This window comes from Bombus fervidus, chromosome 5 (genome assembly GCF_041682495.2).
Source record: "Bombus fervidus isolate BK054 chromosome 5, iyBomFerv1, whole genome shotgun sequence".
Lineage (NCBI taxonomy): Eukaryota > Metazoa > Arthropoda > Insecta > Hymenoptera > Apidae > Bombus > Bombus fervidus.
In genome coordinates this window covers 700,287-713,745 of record NC_091521.1, presented here as the reverse complement: position 1 = coordinate 713,745, position 13,459 = coordinate 700,287, and the positions used below count along the sequence as shown (strand labels likewise).

General features: G+C 38.4%; 1 protein-coding gene and 1 long non-coding RNA gene across 15 annotated transcripts in view; both read left to right on the top strand.

Moving 5' to 3' along the window:
• LOC139987786 (CUGBP Elav-like family member 1-A) overlaps positions 1-13,459 on the top strand; it is a 354,004-nt gene that overhangs the window by 121,213 nt on the left and 219,332 nt on the right. The gene's annotated exons all lie outside the window — the stretch shown is intronic.
• LOC139987800 (uncharacterized) lies at positions 10,487-11,988 on the top strand. The gene is made up of 2 exons (XR_011799940.1): positions 10,487-10,753; positions 10,970-11,988. It is a non-coding gene; the product is annotated as an uncharacterized lncRNA (long non-coding RNA).

The window sequence follows — 13,459 nt, the reverse complement described above, 5'->3', positions numbered from 1 at the left end:
ATAAGAGCTCAGACAGTGGAGAACTTGTTTTGGGATGTGCAAAGTCTCTGAAGTTTGTTTTCGTATTTTATGGAAGGACGTTTTCTCGTAGTAGAATGTATTTCTGAAAGACCGAATTTTTAGTTGGAATAGCGTACAGCGGATACATTTTCTTTATATTACAAACTTTAAATTAAATATATTCAGTAACTGAGCATGACACTAAAGATAAGTAATTAGAACACTGACGGCACTGATCTTAACCAGTTTAAATATATCCAATTAAAAATAAATCCGATTGCATGCCAAGTACATAGCGCAGTACCGATTTTCAATCGTTTCAAATCACGCCATTGTCAAGCTACTATAATATAAATTACGGATTTAGTTGATATTCGTGATTTAGTAATACGTTTTTCATACGAGATAATATTTTTCACTCAGTTTGCAATAAAATAAATTAGTAAATACTCGAAGAACGAGACATCGATGCGATACAAATCGAAACGGAAAGGAGTTCTAGTTTGAAGAAGTCCTATAGAGCACCGCTGCGAGTATTTCGAAGCACCCTCGTAAATCAATAACGGCGCTGACATTATTATTTCGCGGGTGTAGGAGCTACGAGGAATAAATTAATTTACACCAAGCGTTTCACACTTCGATGACACGATTCGTAACTACTTCACTATTTAATAGAAATAGGTCAAGTAGCACGCGTCTGAATGGTGCGCGGCTAAAGGTATTAAAAGTTGGGACGAGCTTGTCACGAATAAATAAAAGTACCGAATACTTGATACACTCACGTATATTCAGATACTTTAGTCGTGCTGTGATCATAATTGATTAAGAAAAATATGAACTTTAATAACATCATATGGAACTTTAGAAACATAATTTCAAAATGTAATGAAAAAAGAAGTAGATAATCAAACAATGATCAGTATTCATGGTAATTTCACTATAGAAAATCATCACCGAAACCACATGGTAAAATACGTTTGCTATTTTTCTAACGGATATTATTGAGTGAAACTAGGAAAATAAATTCCTCTCGACCTAATAACGACTCACGAATCTTATTTTATTCATTGGTTCTCATTTTAAAAGATCGACCGCAAAAGTTCTTTGAAATTCTATCTATTTTCGTTGATTGGCTAAATGAACCATCAGGTGTACAATTCGTGTCAGTCATCGAAAATTCCAACCGTATTATGTGGCTCGAAATGGAACATGCAGGAATAGGAGCATGATTTGCCAGGGAATAAGTATTCATAAAATCGATCTGCCTCTGTATACCTACATATATATTTAATGCGCGTGTAATTTTTAGCTGGCAAGCCAACTCGTGTAAAAAATAGCAATAATGGTTGGAACTTCGTCTCTCCCAGATACTAGCTCTTTTTCTCTGTTCTCGTTCTCTCACCGGTGAATAGCTTAATGCACTGTTGGGACGAACAACTTTTCATCAGACTCTAATCGATACGGTGTTCGACGGTCGATGACTTCTTCCTATTCGTTTCTTTGTAAATATCGATATCTGTGATGTACGTATATGTGTGTACATTGTACGTGTATGTACGAAAGAAGAGTGTCGACGCACTTTTCTGCGGCTGTTACCAACGCAAACACCAAACAATCGTGATCGAGCTTCGAAACACGAACTAATCGTCATTGTCACGCACTCATGACCGTCGATCGTAATTTTTACGAGGAAGCGATTAAGTTGTTTCGCGGAAGTCGATTGTGGCATCGAGTTCCAACGACGCGACGGCTGGTGGTGCAATAACGTTTCTCCAACTCCCGTGCAAGAGGTGCTGAAAATTATACGGACAGAGAGAAGAGGCGAGAATGTGCCGTGGTTATCGATCACGGACAACGTTGCGGGGAACTTTTATTAAGTCGTAATTTCAGCTTCTAAAACGTCGCCAACTTTCCGTCCTGTTTCTCGATCATGCGTGAAATTGAACTCACTTTCGAGCTACCCGTTCGCGGATCCATACCAGATTCGTTTGAATCAAATTACTTAAATCAGATTTTTCGAAAATGATAATTTAAATAACACAGCACCTTATTCGACTGGATATTTAAAAATTTCTTTGATCCGCGATCAAAAAGCTTCTATAAGATTTTATACGAATGTCATTAGTGCTTATACGGCGCTTGTGCGCAAATTCTCATTGGAAAAATGATAGCCTACGGCGTGGCTAGCGGCAATAACGAAATCCGCACGTCGAGAAATATTTGCTTTTGGGTTAGCACGCGATCCCGATGAATCCGGATTTATACGAAAACCCTTTATACAGCGTGCATCTGTACGTGTTGTTTGCGATTTAGTTCGATCGGCTGTTTTCAAAACTGGTTCATACTGTTGAAAAATCGTAAACAAGATCGGCTGTATTCTTTTTCTTTCTTCTCCAACTTCTTTCGTAGCAACCTGCCCTTTCAACCGTAGCTCGCAGACCATATTCCTTTACCTTACTCATTCATATTCATGGATAGATGGAAATGTTACTTTTTTGTTGCCTTGTATTAAAATTTCTATCTTCTTTGTTGAAGTGGTCACCACTTCTAAGAAAACTCTACATCTGGTCTTTTAGTTTTCTCAAGCACTGAAGCCATCGACAGCGTATAGACGAACAACTGGGTCGAAGGTAAACCATAAACAGTACACAGGCAACGTTGGCTTCAGGGTTTTCGGTCATAGGGTAACACGGATAGCACGCGGATCTGGATCAGCACAATTATATTCCGATTTGTATTTACACTTCAGTATTTAAAATATATATTTTCTACCTTACAATTTATCCACGCGTTTCTTTGTATTCACATACATCTAATAAGCTCAACACTCCTTAAACGATTAAATTTTGCAAGGGTGTAACAATGTAACCGGTTATTAATCTCTTAGTCATCAATATTTGTGAATTATTACGCATATTTTGTTAAAAAAAAACAATACTGCGACATAGTGGAAAATTCATCGATTTCCATAACGAAACGGTAAAGAAAACATGACATCGAAAATGACGATAGATAGGAAAAATTCGTTGTGCTTTATCTCGATTTCATTTTCACCTCGTCTTGTAGCTTTGTTAGTTACATTGAATGGCGAGGCACAAATACACCGTAGAGATAAGGCGCGCTGGTAATCCTGTTCGCGATTTCGTGGCCGATAGACGTGATTCGATGCGAATAGCGAGACCATTTTCCAGCTGAATTTCGTTTGAAGGTGAGTCAAACAGCGTGGGTGTTTGAAATTCGCGCGTAGGAAACGTGGTTCGACGACGTGGCAGTGAACGAAGGAAGTGGCGTAATTGCTGAGATTTCGAGCATCTTGGAGCCGCCAGGCGTCGATCCGACGTTAATTTCGGTACCAGTTCCGGATTATTCCGAAAGAGCGAATAACAATAACCGTTTGATTCGAGTTGACCCAGATACCGACAATTTGTGGCTATACACACGTGCGGCAGCACCACGCTCCTCTGATACTTAACATCTCGGAAATGCATCCCTTTTATCACCATCATCAGGAAAATGAAAATTCGCGAGCATTTCTGGATTTCCGAATGTTTCCAACTGAGATATTTTAGTAATTAGTTAATAATAAATCGATAAAGTAATACAGGCAAATCGGTACTTTGAAAATAGTGGAAAAATAGAAGCGAGAGAAGGGAAGTTGGAATTTTGTTATCGTATGAATCGATAAACTGCAAGTAGGTAGGATGTAACATAATCCCAACTTCAAAATTCTAAATAGAAGTTATATTGTTCGGCGTAAAAAGACAAATTTTTGCCAAGCGATGCAAATAGGATTTCTGTTTAAAAGAGTTTCGTTCGATGTGTCTTACATCTACTTTGATAACGCAGCTCCCTTTTTTAGAGCAGCTATATTAGCGTTAAAAACGCTTCTTCCAACTTTTTTCACCCAAATTATCCGGAATAACGGTTTTTTTTTTATGTACCTTGAACATTTTAAAGATCGAAACTTCAAAATAGAAAAATAAAAACATACCACAGTCGATAAAAGTATAGTTTCGTAAATTTCTTTTTACATAAATCGTAACGTTTAATTCATTTGGCGGGGCAATCGGTAGGTAGTCGATACGCTTCGTGAAAACGGTCGTTGACCCTGTATATAACGCGATCCCTTGAAATTGTATTTCTCGATTTTAAGAGAAGAATAGGGGCAATTCAGTAATATACTATGGACGGCAGTGGGGTATGAGTATCACAATAAAGTTTCACCTTTGTATAGTAGAAAGAGTCGCCTGTTCACTGGCGATCGTTTCGTGCACTTGTAACCTTTTCGTATTTTCAACCAAGTGTAACACGGAGCCGTTGCATTCGCATACCATGCCTTTATCACATCGCATTCCCTCATACAGATCATTCCCTCGTTGCGTAAATTCCTTATTTGCAACTGCCAGCTTCGATAAATTTTTACGACCAACATCAGGTTTTGCTCCGTATATTTGCGAATGTTCGCTACTGGCTAAAAGCTGGGTATGTTCCACAGAATTAGAGGATTTTGGATGAAGATACAAAAATACGAAAAGTGAGATGTTTAAAATTGCACATTAACAAAGACAAGCTTTGTACGGCACGATAATAAATCATTTAAGAAATTCTTCGAATTTTGGGAAACGACTGAACTGTTTTGAATATGAAAATATGAAAATGGAAAGTAACAACGTTATTTCATTCGGATTACGAAATGCATTTTCATCTTCAGTACTTTGACGATAGTTGGTCACGAATTGAACTAACAATAAGGGTACATAATCCCGTGATTTAAGCAGGATCATATCGTTATCACAGGTGTCGTGGCTGCCGTTGCTTCGCATATTGGTCCAAGTTAAATCTCTTTTGGATTACAGAACGTGCTACGCTTGGAATTCTAAATCAGACAACATTATTTAAGAGTCGTTCATTACTGGTTGCACAGATGTGGCCCGAAATTATCCTAACTCGGTTTACCGTTGTCATTTCCTTTCAAACAGAAACTCACGCGACTAAATCTGAATTTTGTATTCGAGCGAAGCACGGGAACACGTGTGAATCGGATGGTTTAAGTCCGTGATGTAACTAGCGAAAAACGTTATTAAATCTATTCCGTTTAGTTTAATAAAGATTGTAGCAAAGCGATAATTTCAAAATTCTTCTTTTTCAATTTTTGCTCCAACAATTAGTTTGCCGATAGTTGTATTAAAAACTGCCCTTGTGAATATAACGCAGACGACGTTATTACATAGCCTTTAATATCACGTTCATTGATTATATGCGTTACATGATTGTATGCAATAGAGTATTAGAATAATTTTCATCGTAACATAATTTTCTGTTTCAAAGTGTCGTTGATTATTTATAATATTACATAATTAATTATTTGTAGTGGACAAAATAGCGTAACCTACGTCTGTGTCTCTCGTATAATTCGTATTTTCATTTCTATAAGAAATTGGTAAATCGAAATGTACAACTTTATTCAAAAAATTGAGTGATTCGTCTAATGAAATTCTCAAATTCAATTATCGTGTACCAATCGATGTCTCACGTGTGACGAAACGTGTTAATCGCGATGACATGTACGCAAACCATCCGGGACGTATCTCTAAAATGCAATTTCTCTAGAAACGTAACACCGATCAGCAAGAAGCAACGATTACGCGTATCGAGTGTGGCAGACCGAGTTTGCGTTCCGATCGCGTACGAGAGTCCAGTGTAATACGCCTGATCGGCATAAAGGCCGCGATCCGTGAGGGAGGTCACCGATTCGTTGATGATTTGCAGCCCCGCTATTCGGGACGCATATGCGAACTATGGGGCCGCGCGACGCCATTACTTATCTGACAATGGGCCGCGCATTACGAAGCTTGGCGAGCAATCGAGGACCGCGTTTCTCAACGACGTTGCAGGTCGAATCGCCAACCATTTGATTCATCGTTCGACATCGGGCAATCAGCGTTAGAGTTTATCGTTAGCTGCGGTTTATGATACAGTCAAGGACGACTGCTATTTTTAACAGGTTACATTTAGCGTTCCCAATATCTGATTGCCAATATTCGGATGGTACGTAATTTAATATTTATTCGCCGGACTTTTAGACAGCAAGGTTTTTAGCTTAAACGGTTCCATTTTTTCTATGTAACAATGTTAAGGTTATTGGATGTATGTGAATACAAAGGAACGCGTGGATAATTTGTAAGGTAGAAAATATATATATTTTGAATATTAAAGTGTAAGTACAAAGTTCGGAATATAATATGAGCTGATGCAAATCCGCACGCTAGCAGCGTTACCCTGAAAAACCCTGAAGCCAACGTTGCATGTGTACCGTTTATGGTTTGCCTTTGACCCAGTCTTTTGTCTATGCGCTGTCGATGGCTTCGGTGCTTGAGAAAACTAAAGACCAGATGTAGAGTTTTCTTAGAAGTGGCGACCACTTCAACAAACAATAAAGAATTACCATGCGAGAAATCACGCATGCGAAGTTTAAAGAGTAATACCAGAGATGCAAGATATAGTAGAATAGAAACACACGTATGGATAGACAATCATGGTCATGAACTATTTACTTTTGTCATTTAACAGGATCCAAAGTCCGTGGACTCATGAATGGTCCTTTGAGTATAAGTTGGCACGCACTGCGCAAATACCGAACGTTATAACTTATAACAACGAGCACGAGTAGCTAACAACGAGACTTCAGCTTCACGAATTGGTCGAACAGATGCTGACTTTGGATGCCATGAACCTCTGGTTGATTTATCGCTATCCCGCATTAGACTTAGCACGCGTGTATTACAAGAGCACCAGTTAATTGGAATCGCGATTAATATAGCTGCATGCGACGCGTCTGTTGCTTCCGCGAGAATAACTCGCCGCTTCCTGTCTGGTTGTGTGTTACCTCGCAAAAATACCATTGACACCGTTCGTCGTCTCGGTGGAAATAAGCTGAAACCCGTTCGACCGTGTTTCGACCACGTTTCGGATAGAGCCCGTGAGATTGAGAGGTTTCGAGGTGGTTGGCTTTCGTTTTGTTCCATGGTGTATCGCAGGAGGTAGTAGGTGGCGTTTTGTGATTGCTTTGATCGAAGGAGTGGAATGGCGAGATAATTGTGTTGGGAACAGAGAGAAAGGAATATTTGTTTAATGAATTGACGAAACTTACCGTTTCGGCCCTGTGGGAGTTACCAGGTAATGGATGCGTGAACTGTCAATGATGCTATACTCTCGTTCAGATTACTTGTATCAGACTAACCGATAATTCTTTTCCCCCGTAATGTTACCTAGAGAGGCTTTTTTCACCAAATAAACAATGATGTTAATCGTTTTAACAGGAGGCAATAAATGTATTATTAAAGTCTCTGGCGAATAAAAGCAGATATGTTGGAGATTTAAGAAAGAGACCACATTTCTTTAAATGAGTATCAGCTGAAATATTATACTGCTGTGTACTGGTCACGGAGAAAGATCCTTAAAGAATTTCATCTCGTTGTTAAATGATGTTTGTTCCTCTGGGCAGCAGTATCGCTTTACCCGAATCATAAACTTCGGACATTTTCTGAGATTCTACAGACAGCACGAATATTCGTAAATAAGAAAAACGGTATTTTACGAATTATCAATTCTAAAGAACGGACACTTTTATTCGAAATAATTAACGAACTAAATATATTCTACAACGTATCATCCTTAGTTTATTTCTGAAATGTATAATTTACTTAGCTTCTCGCTTCATCGATGGATATTACAACATCAAGTTCTAATTAAAAGCGAAAACTTCCATTTGGATATTACCTCAGCTGTCCTAGATTCGAGTGTTTAGTTGATTCAGACCAGGAGGTCGCTGACTCCTATCCTAAAGTTAAAGATGCGCTCGAGTAACGTTTCTATATAGTTAATTATCTAAACATGCGTGTGCAAATCCTTCGTCAACTAAACTCCAACTCCCAAGTCGTACGAAATTAAGTTGATACATAGAATAAAAAAACACCGATTTTATAAGTGAATTTTCAAGAAGAATATTCTTGAGAATATCGTGTAATGCTTTTCTTTCTGCAGATATTGTGATTTGTCGTTAAACGTATTAATCATCAATTCTGAAACATTACGTCCCCTAGAAATATTCAAAAGTTCTATTTTCTATCATGTTCGTGCGCAAACTAGTTTTTGCATTCTCTGCCAATCAATTGAGGCTAATTTATCTCTTAACAACGATAGAAGACTCGACTATCCAGGGAATTTCTACAGGAGGCAGTCACACATGGCGAACACCATCGCGTCTTCCGTCTCAACTATGATTTATCGTTTCACGTGGACCAAACGACGCGTCTATATGTGGTAGCAACGAATGTACAGGTGCACGCGCAATGAAAACTCGATTGCAAGAGACGTTGTGCGTCGCGACGCATCGAGGCACTAGGCACGCGGTTATTTACGGCGTGCTTCGCGTGCTTTTTACCTCTACCTCGCTCCGATAAATTCCCCGTTTCCCTTTTCCTTTGCCTTTAGCTCGCGCGCTGTCTCCCCGTGTTGTCACTCGGTGCTTCTGCGACGCCGGAAACCACCGTGTACTTTGCCCTCTTTGTTTCTGATAACTCGATGCCACGGGCCGGAGCTTGGATTAAAAGTTCGCTTGTGCGCGTATGCACTCTGGTCTCTTTCGAAACCATCGCCATCAGCCCCTAGTGATATTATATTTTTATCGACTAACAGTAAGGTATTTCAATCGTCGATTATCGTAGATGTTTAATTATCTTTTAGAAATTTCCATTTCCAAAGAAAAAAGAAAATACCTACCTTGTTTAAATTTTTAGTTTTTAACTTAAATTCCTTATAACTCTACAATATGTGCAATCTATTAATCTGTTAATCTCCAATTTCAAAAAATGCGCTATAAAATGCAACAAAATATTTTTAATCGTTAACAAATGATCTTTTTCATTAGCATGATACAAACGCCACGAATAATATCCTATACGTATGCGTAAATTCAAGGGAAAAAAAAGAACACGTTTCATTGGCGTGAGAAAAATGTGGCAGCGCATGCAATAAATGTTCGATCATAGCGTCAGCGTCAAGAGCATCGCGTACGCGATTATTTACGACACGTTTGGCATTTTTCCGCGGATTTCCGGTACATGCGATAAACCTCCGCTCGAAGCAACGCGTCCTGCTTCGAAAATCATCGCTCGGACGGAAACCACCGGCGTTTCCAGCGGCTGGCGTCGATAACCCGACTAGCACATCGACCTTTAGATTAAAACATCCACGATCCCGTTGCTTCTACCATCGTTCCAATTCTTTTACCCTTCTCTTATCTTTGCTCCTACTGTCAAGGATTGAAATAGGAAACATAAGTTGCACGAAATCGAAAGCAAAAACGATTTAGAGGAACAAGGTCGGAGATTAGGTTCGTTGATAGATTGCAAACAGGTGTTGAGTTACGGTAGAGTGTGCAGGTTCTTGGTTAACCCTGCTACGGTCTCTGAATTTTTATACCCAAAATCGTCTGTGGATTTAGGAGAAATTTCAAGATGTAAAAACGCGTAGGGTTTGTAATTTTTGTAAAACAAAAGATAAACGTAAAAAACATTTGCGTAGATTCAAATGTTATTGATTGATAAAAATTATACTAACTACGCTTGGATTTTAGTTAAAGTGGGAACGAGAGGATATCACAGGATAGGAAGCTACGGTCTCTCGTGTCTTGTGGTAGAGAACAAGTTTCACTTGAAATATCGTTCAAAATATGCAAGTGTGTAACTAAAAACCATGTTTATTAAATGCCGTGATTAAAGTGACCTTATTAAAAAGTTCTCACATCTGTATATCATGAAAATATAATGCTTCTTTAAAATGCATTACGAAAAGTATTTCCTTATTAAGTAAAAACGAAAAATCTACCTCCAAACGCATTTTACATCGTACGAGATGGAAAGTACATGATAACTTTTTATACGATATACATAGTTTTAGAAATTCCACTACATTATAAACTCGGTAAAAATTCTATTTAAATTCTGAAATTATCGTTTCGTATATATTTTAAGAAGAAGAATAAAAGCTTCTTGTTTCACCATTACCCTAGAGATAATAACGTTATTTTCATTCTAATTTCAAAATAACCTAGATTTAATTATCGTTCGTTACTTAATCAACCATTCAAGGAATCTTGCATAACGTACTAAATCTAAAGTGAGATATATCGAGATATAAAAAAAAAAATGTAGCATTGAAAAGCCTAATCTATGTCCGTGAGTGGAGCTCCGTTTGGCTATTTCGCGCAACCGTCATAATCAGCCCGATGTCTTCACGCACCCCATTCATTTTCCCTAATTCGCGCATTTCTGTTTATCCGAACGTTGCATGGTCGCTATAGGCTAACTATAAATCGGTTGAAACGACTGCCGAGATTGAGGGGATCCAGACTGGAATGAATACCTACATATGTCCAGTTGCAGAGCTCGTACTTGTTATCAGATTTTCTACGATTCGTCGAAAAGCAACAAAGGAGGCTAAGAGAAGGGGTCACGAGAGCACAAATATAACTTTACTGGCAGTATTTCAAGATAATTCAAGATAGATTTGCTCGGATCATGGGATATAGCAGACACTGCGGGGTAGAGAATCTCTTTTGACGAGTCAAGCTCGGTCGAATGCGTGCCATTCGTTGATAACGGGTTCGGCCGACAGCTCGACTATGTTTCGCGAAATCCAGAGATTCGGACTTTTCAATTTCGCCGTAGAGCCTGCTCGTGTTAGGAAGAAGGTATTAATGTGTCGACGCTTCTAGGCAAACCGATTGACACTCTCGACACATCGAAAATTTCACATTTTCCTCCTCGACGATGTTCCGCGTTTGTGTTTCTTGCAGACACAGAGTAATCTGTTTCCTCTGTCATGGGCGAAGTACACTTTGACAGTTTGTCTAGGGAGCAGATGATTTTTTGAAAAATTGAAATCTTGTTTGAATTTTTTGTTGCAGCATTAACACATTTGCTACGTTTACTTGTCATATTCGTCGTTAATAATAGCTTATCCAGAGAAACTATCTTTTCACAATTCGTGGAGACAACGCGATAATCATTTCTACGATAACGAGGAATATTTGAAAAAATGTGTCAGCCAATGGTACTAAGGCAATGCGTCTACATCGAATTAGAGGAAACATCTACGATCTACAGCAAGCAATCGTCGCTTCTATGGCTGGTAAATTCCATCGAGTGAGTCTCGGCTCGTCGTCTGTCAGAGGTCTATCTGCCGGAAAGATAGGCATTGTCTGGATGTCTGGAGATCCGGGATCCGACCTTCCGGTATGTCCGGCAGCCGTGGCTGTCGACGAGCACCGGTATGCGATCAGGTGGCACAAACGGTCTGCGAAGTGTTGCTTCGGTATGTCGACAGTTTGTACAGCCTTTAGAATGATCTATCATGTTCTACTTTGATATCGCGCCTCCTGGCATCGCGCCCTGTCCATTGGTTTCAGATTCGTGTCTAAAATTCCGGGAAAACGTGTACGATCTTGACAATGCTATATGATTTTTCAGTTTATATTCTGCTTATAAAACGAAATGTTCTCGGTTCGTTAAATTTTCCCATACACGAAAAACGTTGCATGATCATACTTGCAAATACACGTATAATTATAGGATTATAGTAGCGACGTAATATTTCGGGATCGGTTTATGTTATATAAACAGTCGGTCTATTCTAATAAGTAAACTGCGTCACATCAATTAACGTTTTATTGCTTTATTCGTCGTCTTATTTTTTCATCTTCCTTCCACCTTATTCACTCGCTCGAATAACGCAAAGAACGCGTGAATCTATAAATATACCTGTATTAGATGATACATAGTTGCAGCACGTGAAATAGCAGGCTATTTGTGACGTAATTCGCAAGTACTTCCTTGATTATTTGTTTTATTTATATCTTTAGTTATTTCATCTAGTAGCTCAGATAGTAGCTTTTAAGATATTTTTTAAATATAATATGTTACTTCACCTTTGATCAATTTTATAAGAATCTACGTGGTATTGACAAAGAAACGCAATATGTTATAATCTTATATAGCTTATAATACAGTTATAGTCTAATGTTATATGTATGTTAGAGCGAAGTTTATTTTAAGACAAAGGCAACCTCTTTATGTAGACACAAAATAAAAAATAAATCGTTAACCAGTGCATGGAACTTTTTCTGTCGATAAGAAGGTCATCAACATTAACTGGAGATCGATTTTTCTATTCTAACATTTCTAAGCTATCTTCGATCTTAAAAATTCTCTGATCAAAGCGAAGTTAACATAAGAACTACCTGTAATTTATAGCTAAATTTTCTACATATATATCATTAAATATATTTCAAACGATATTAATTAAAGTAAATAGATCTATGTAATTAAATCACTATCTGAATAAAAATGAATATTAATTTTGGTAGAAATAGATATATGTCTTTGGTAATTGCAAGAGAGAGAATCTGAAATCCGTCATTTTGAAAGATTCGGTAGTTCTAATATTAATATAAAATACAGTTTGAGTATGCCGTCGATGGTTCTTATTACCTATCATCTTCCGTAGACAGAAGTTTATCCATTTTTTCTTAAACTGTTCTTAAAATCTAAATTTGAACGGTACGAAAGGATCAACTAATTGTAAGCCAAATATTAACACAGGAAGAATACAAAGTTCTTGCACGCTGTATCGCGATAATATGTAGAAAAGCAAGTTGGTTTGCAGCGCGCGTTGTTCGAAGGTAACCACGCTCCCTTATCTCGTTAACGACATTTTCATCTGCAAGCAGCATTTTCACTTTTCTACTTCTCCCCCAGTTTCGCACCGGTTTCCGCACGTTCCGCGGAACGAACACGGGGAAAACTAGCCCCGAGGCGGCGGACGCGTGCCACGAATTATTAAGGAGTCTCGCAATTAACGGTTACTCCGTCGGTTGGATAATCGCGGCGAGCGCGCTGAGGGATTAAATCTCCGAAGATAGCGCGAAACTGCGAAAGACAATGTCTATCAGACTTTTCTGTTTATTGCGATTAAACTTGCCTTGCTTCTAGCCGCGAACTAAGAATTAAATTTTCGACGATTCATATAGTCAGCAAACTGTTGATTACACGATGCAGTTATCGACGCACACGATACATACCACGAAAACAAATAGCTCTTAGAACGCAAAATGTTTATTGAAATAATTTTGATTACTAGTTACACATTTTGTATCGTACTTCGTTATTTCAAAGAAAAAATTGAACTCGATTCACGCAATGCCCAGAGGCACCTGTAGGAACCTATAAGAACTCGAGGACTAGAGGATTAAAGGATTAAGGAGGTAAAATGACACGTGTAAATTCTGCTCGATTTAATCACCGTTTTGTAATGGCTTCGCTGCGTTAATTTATAACGCAAGCCTCGTTATACCATATCCTGTACAAGTGCCGTATACGAATTTATAACTCGTCGTCAA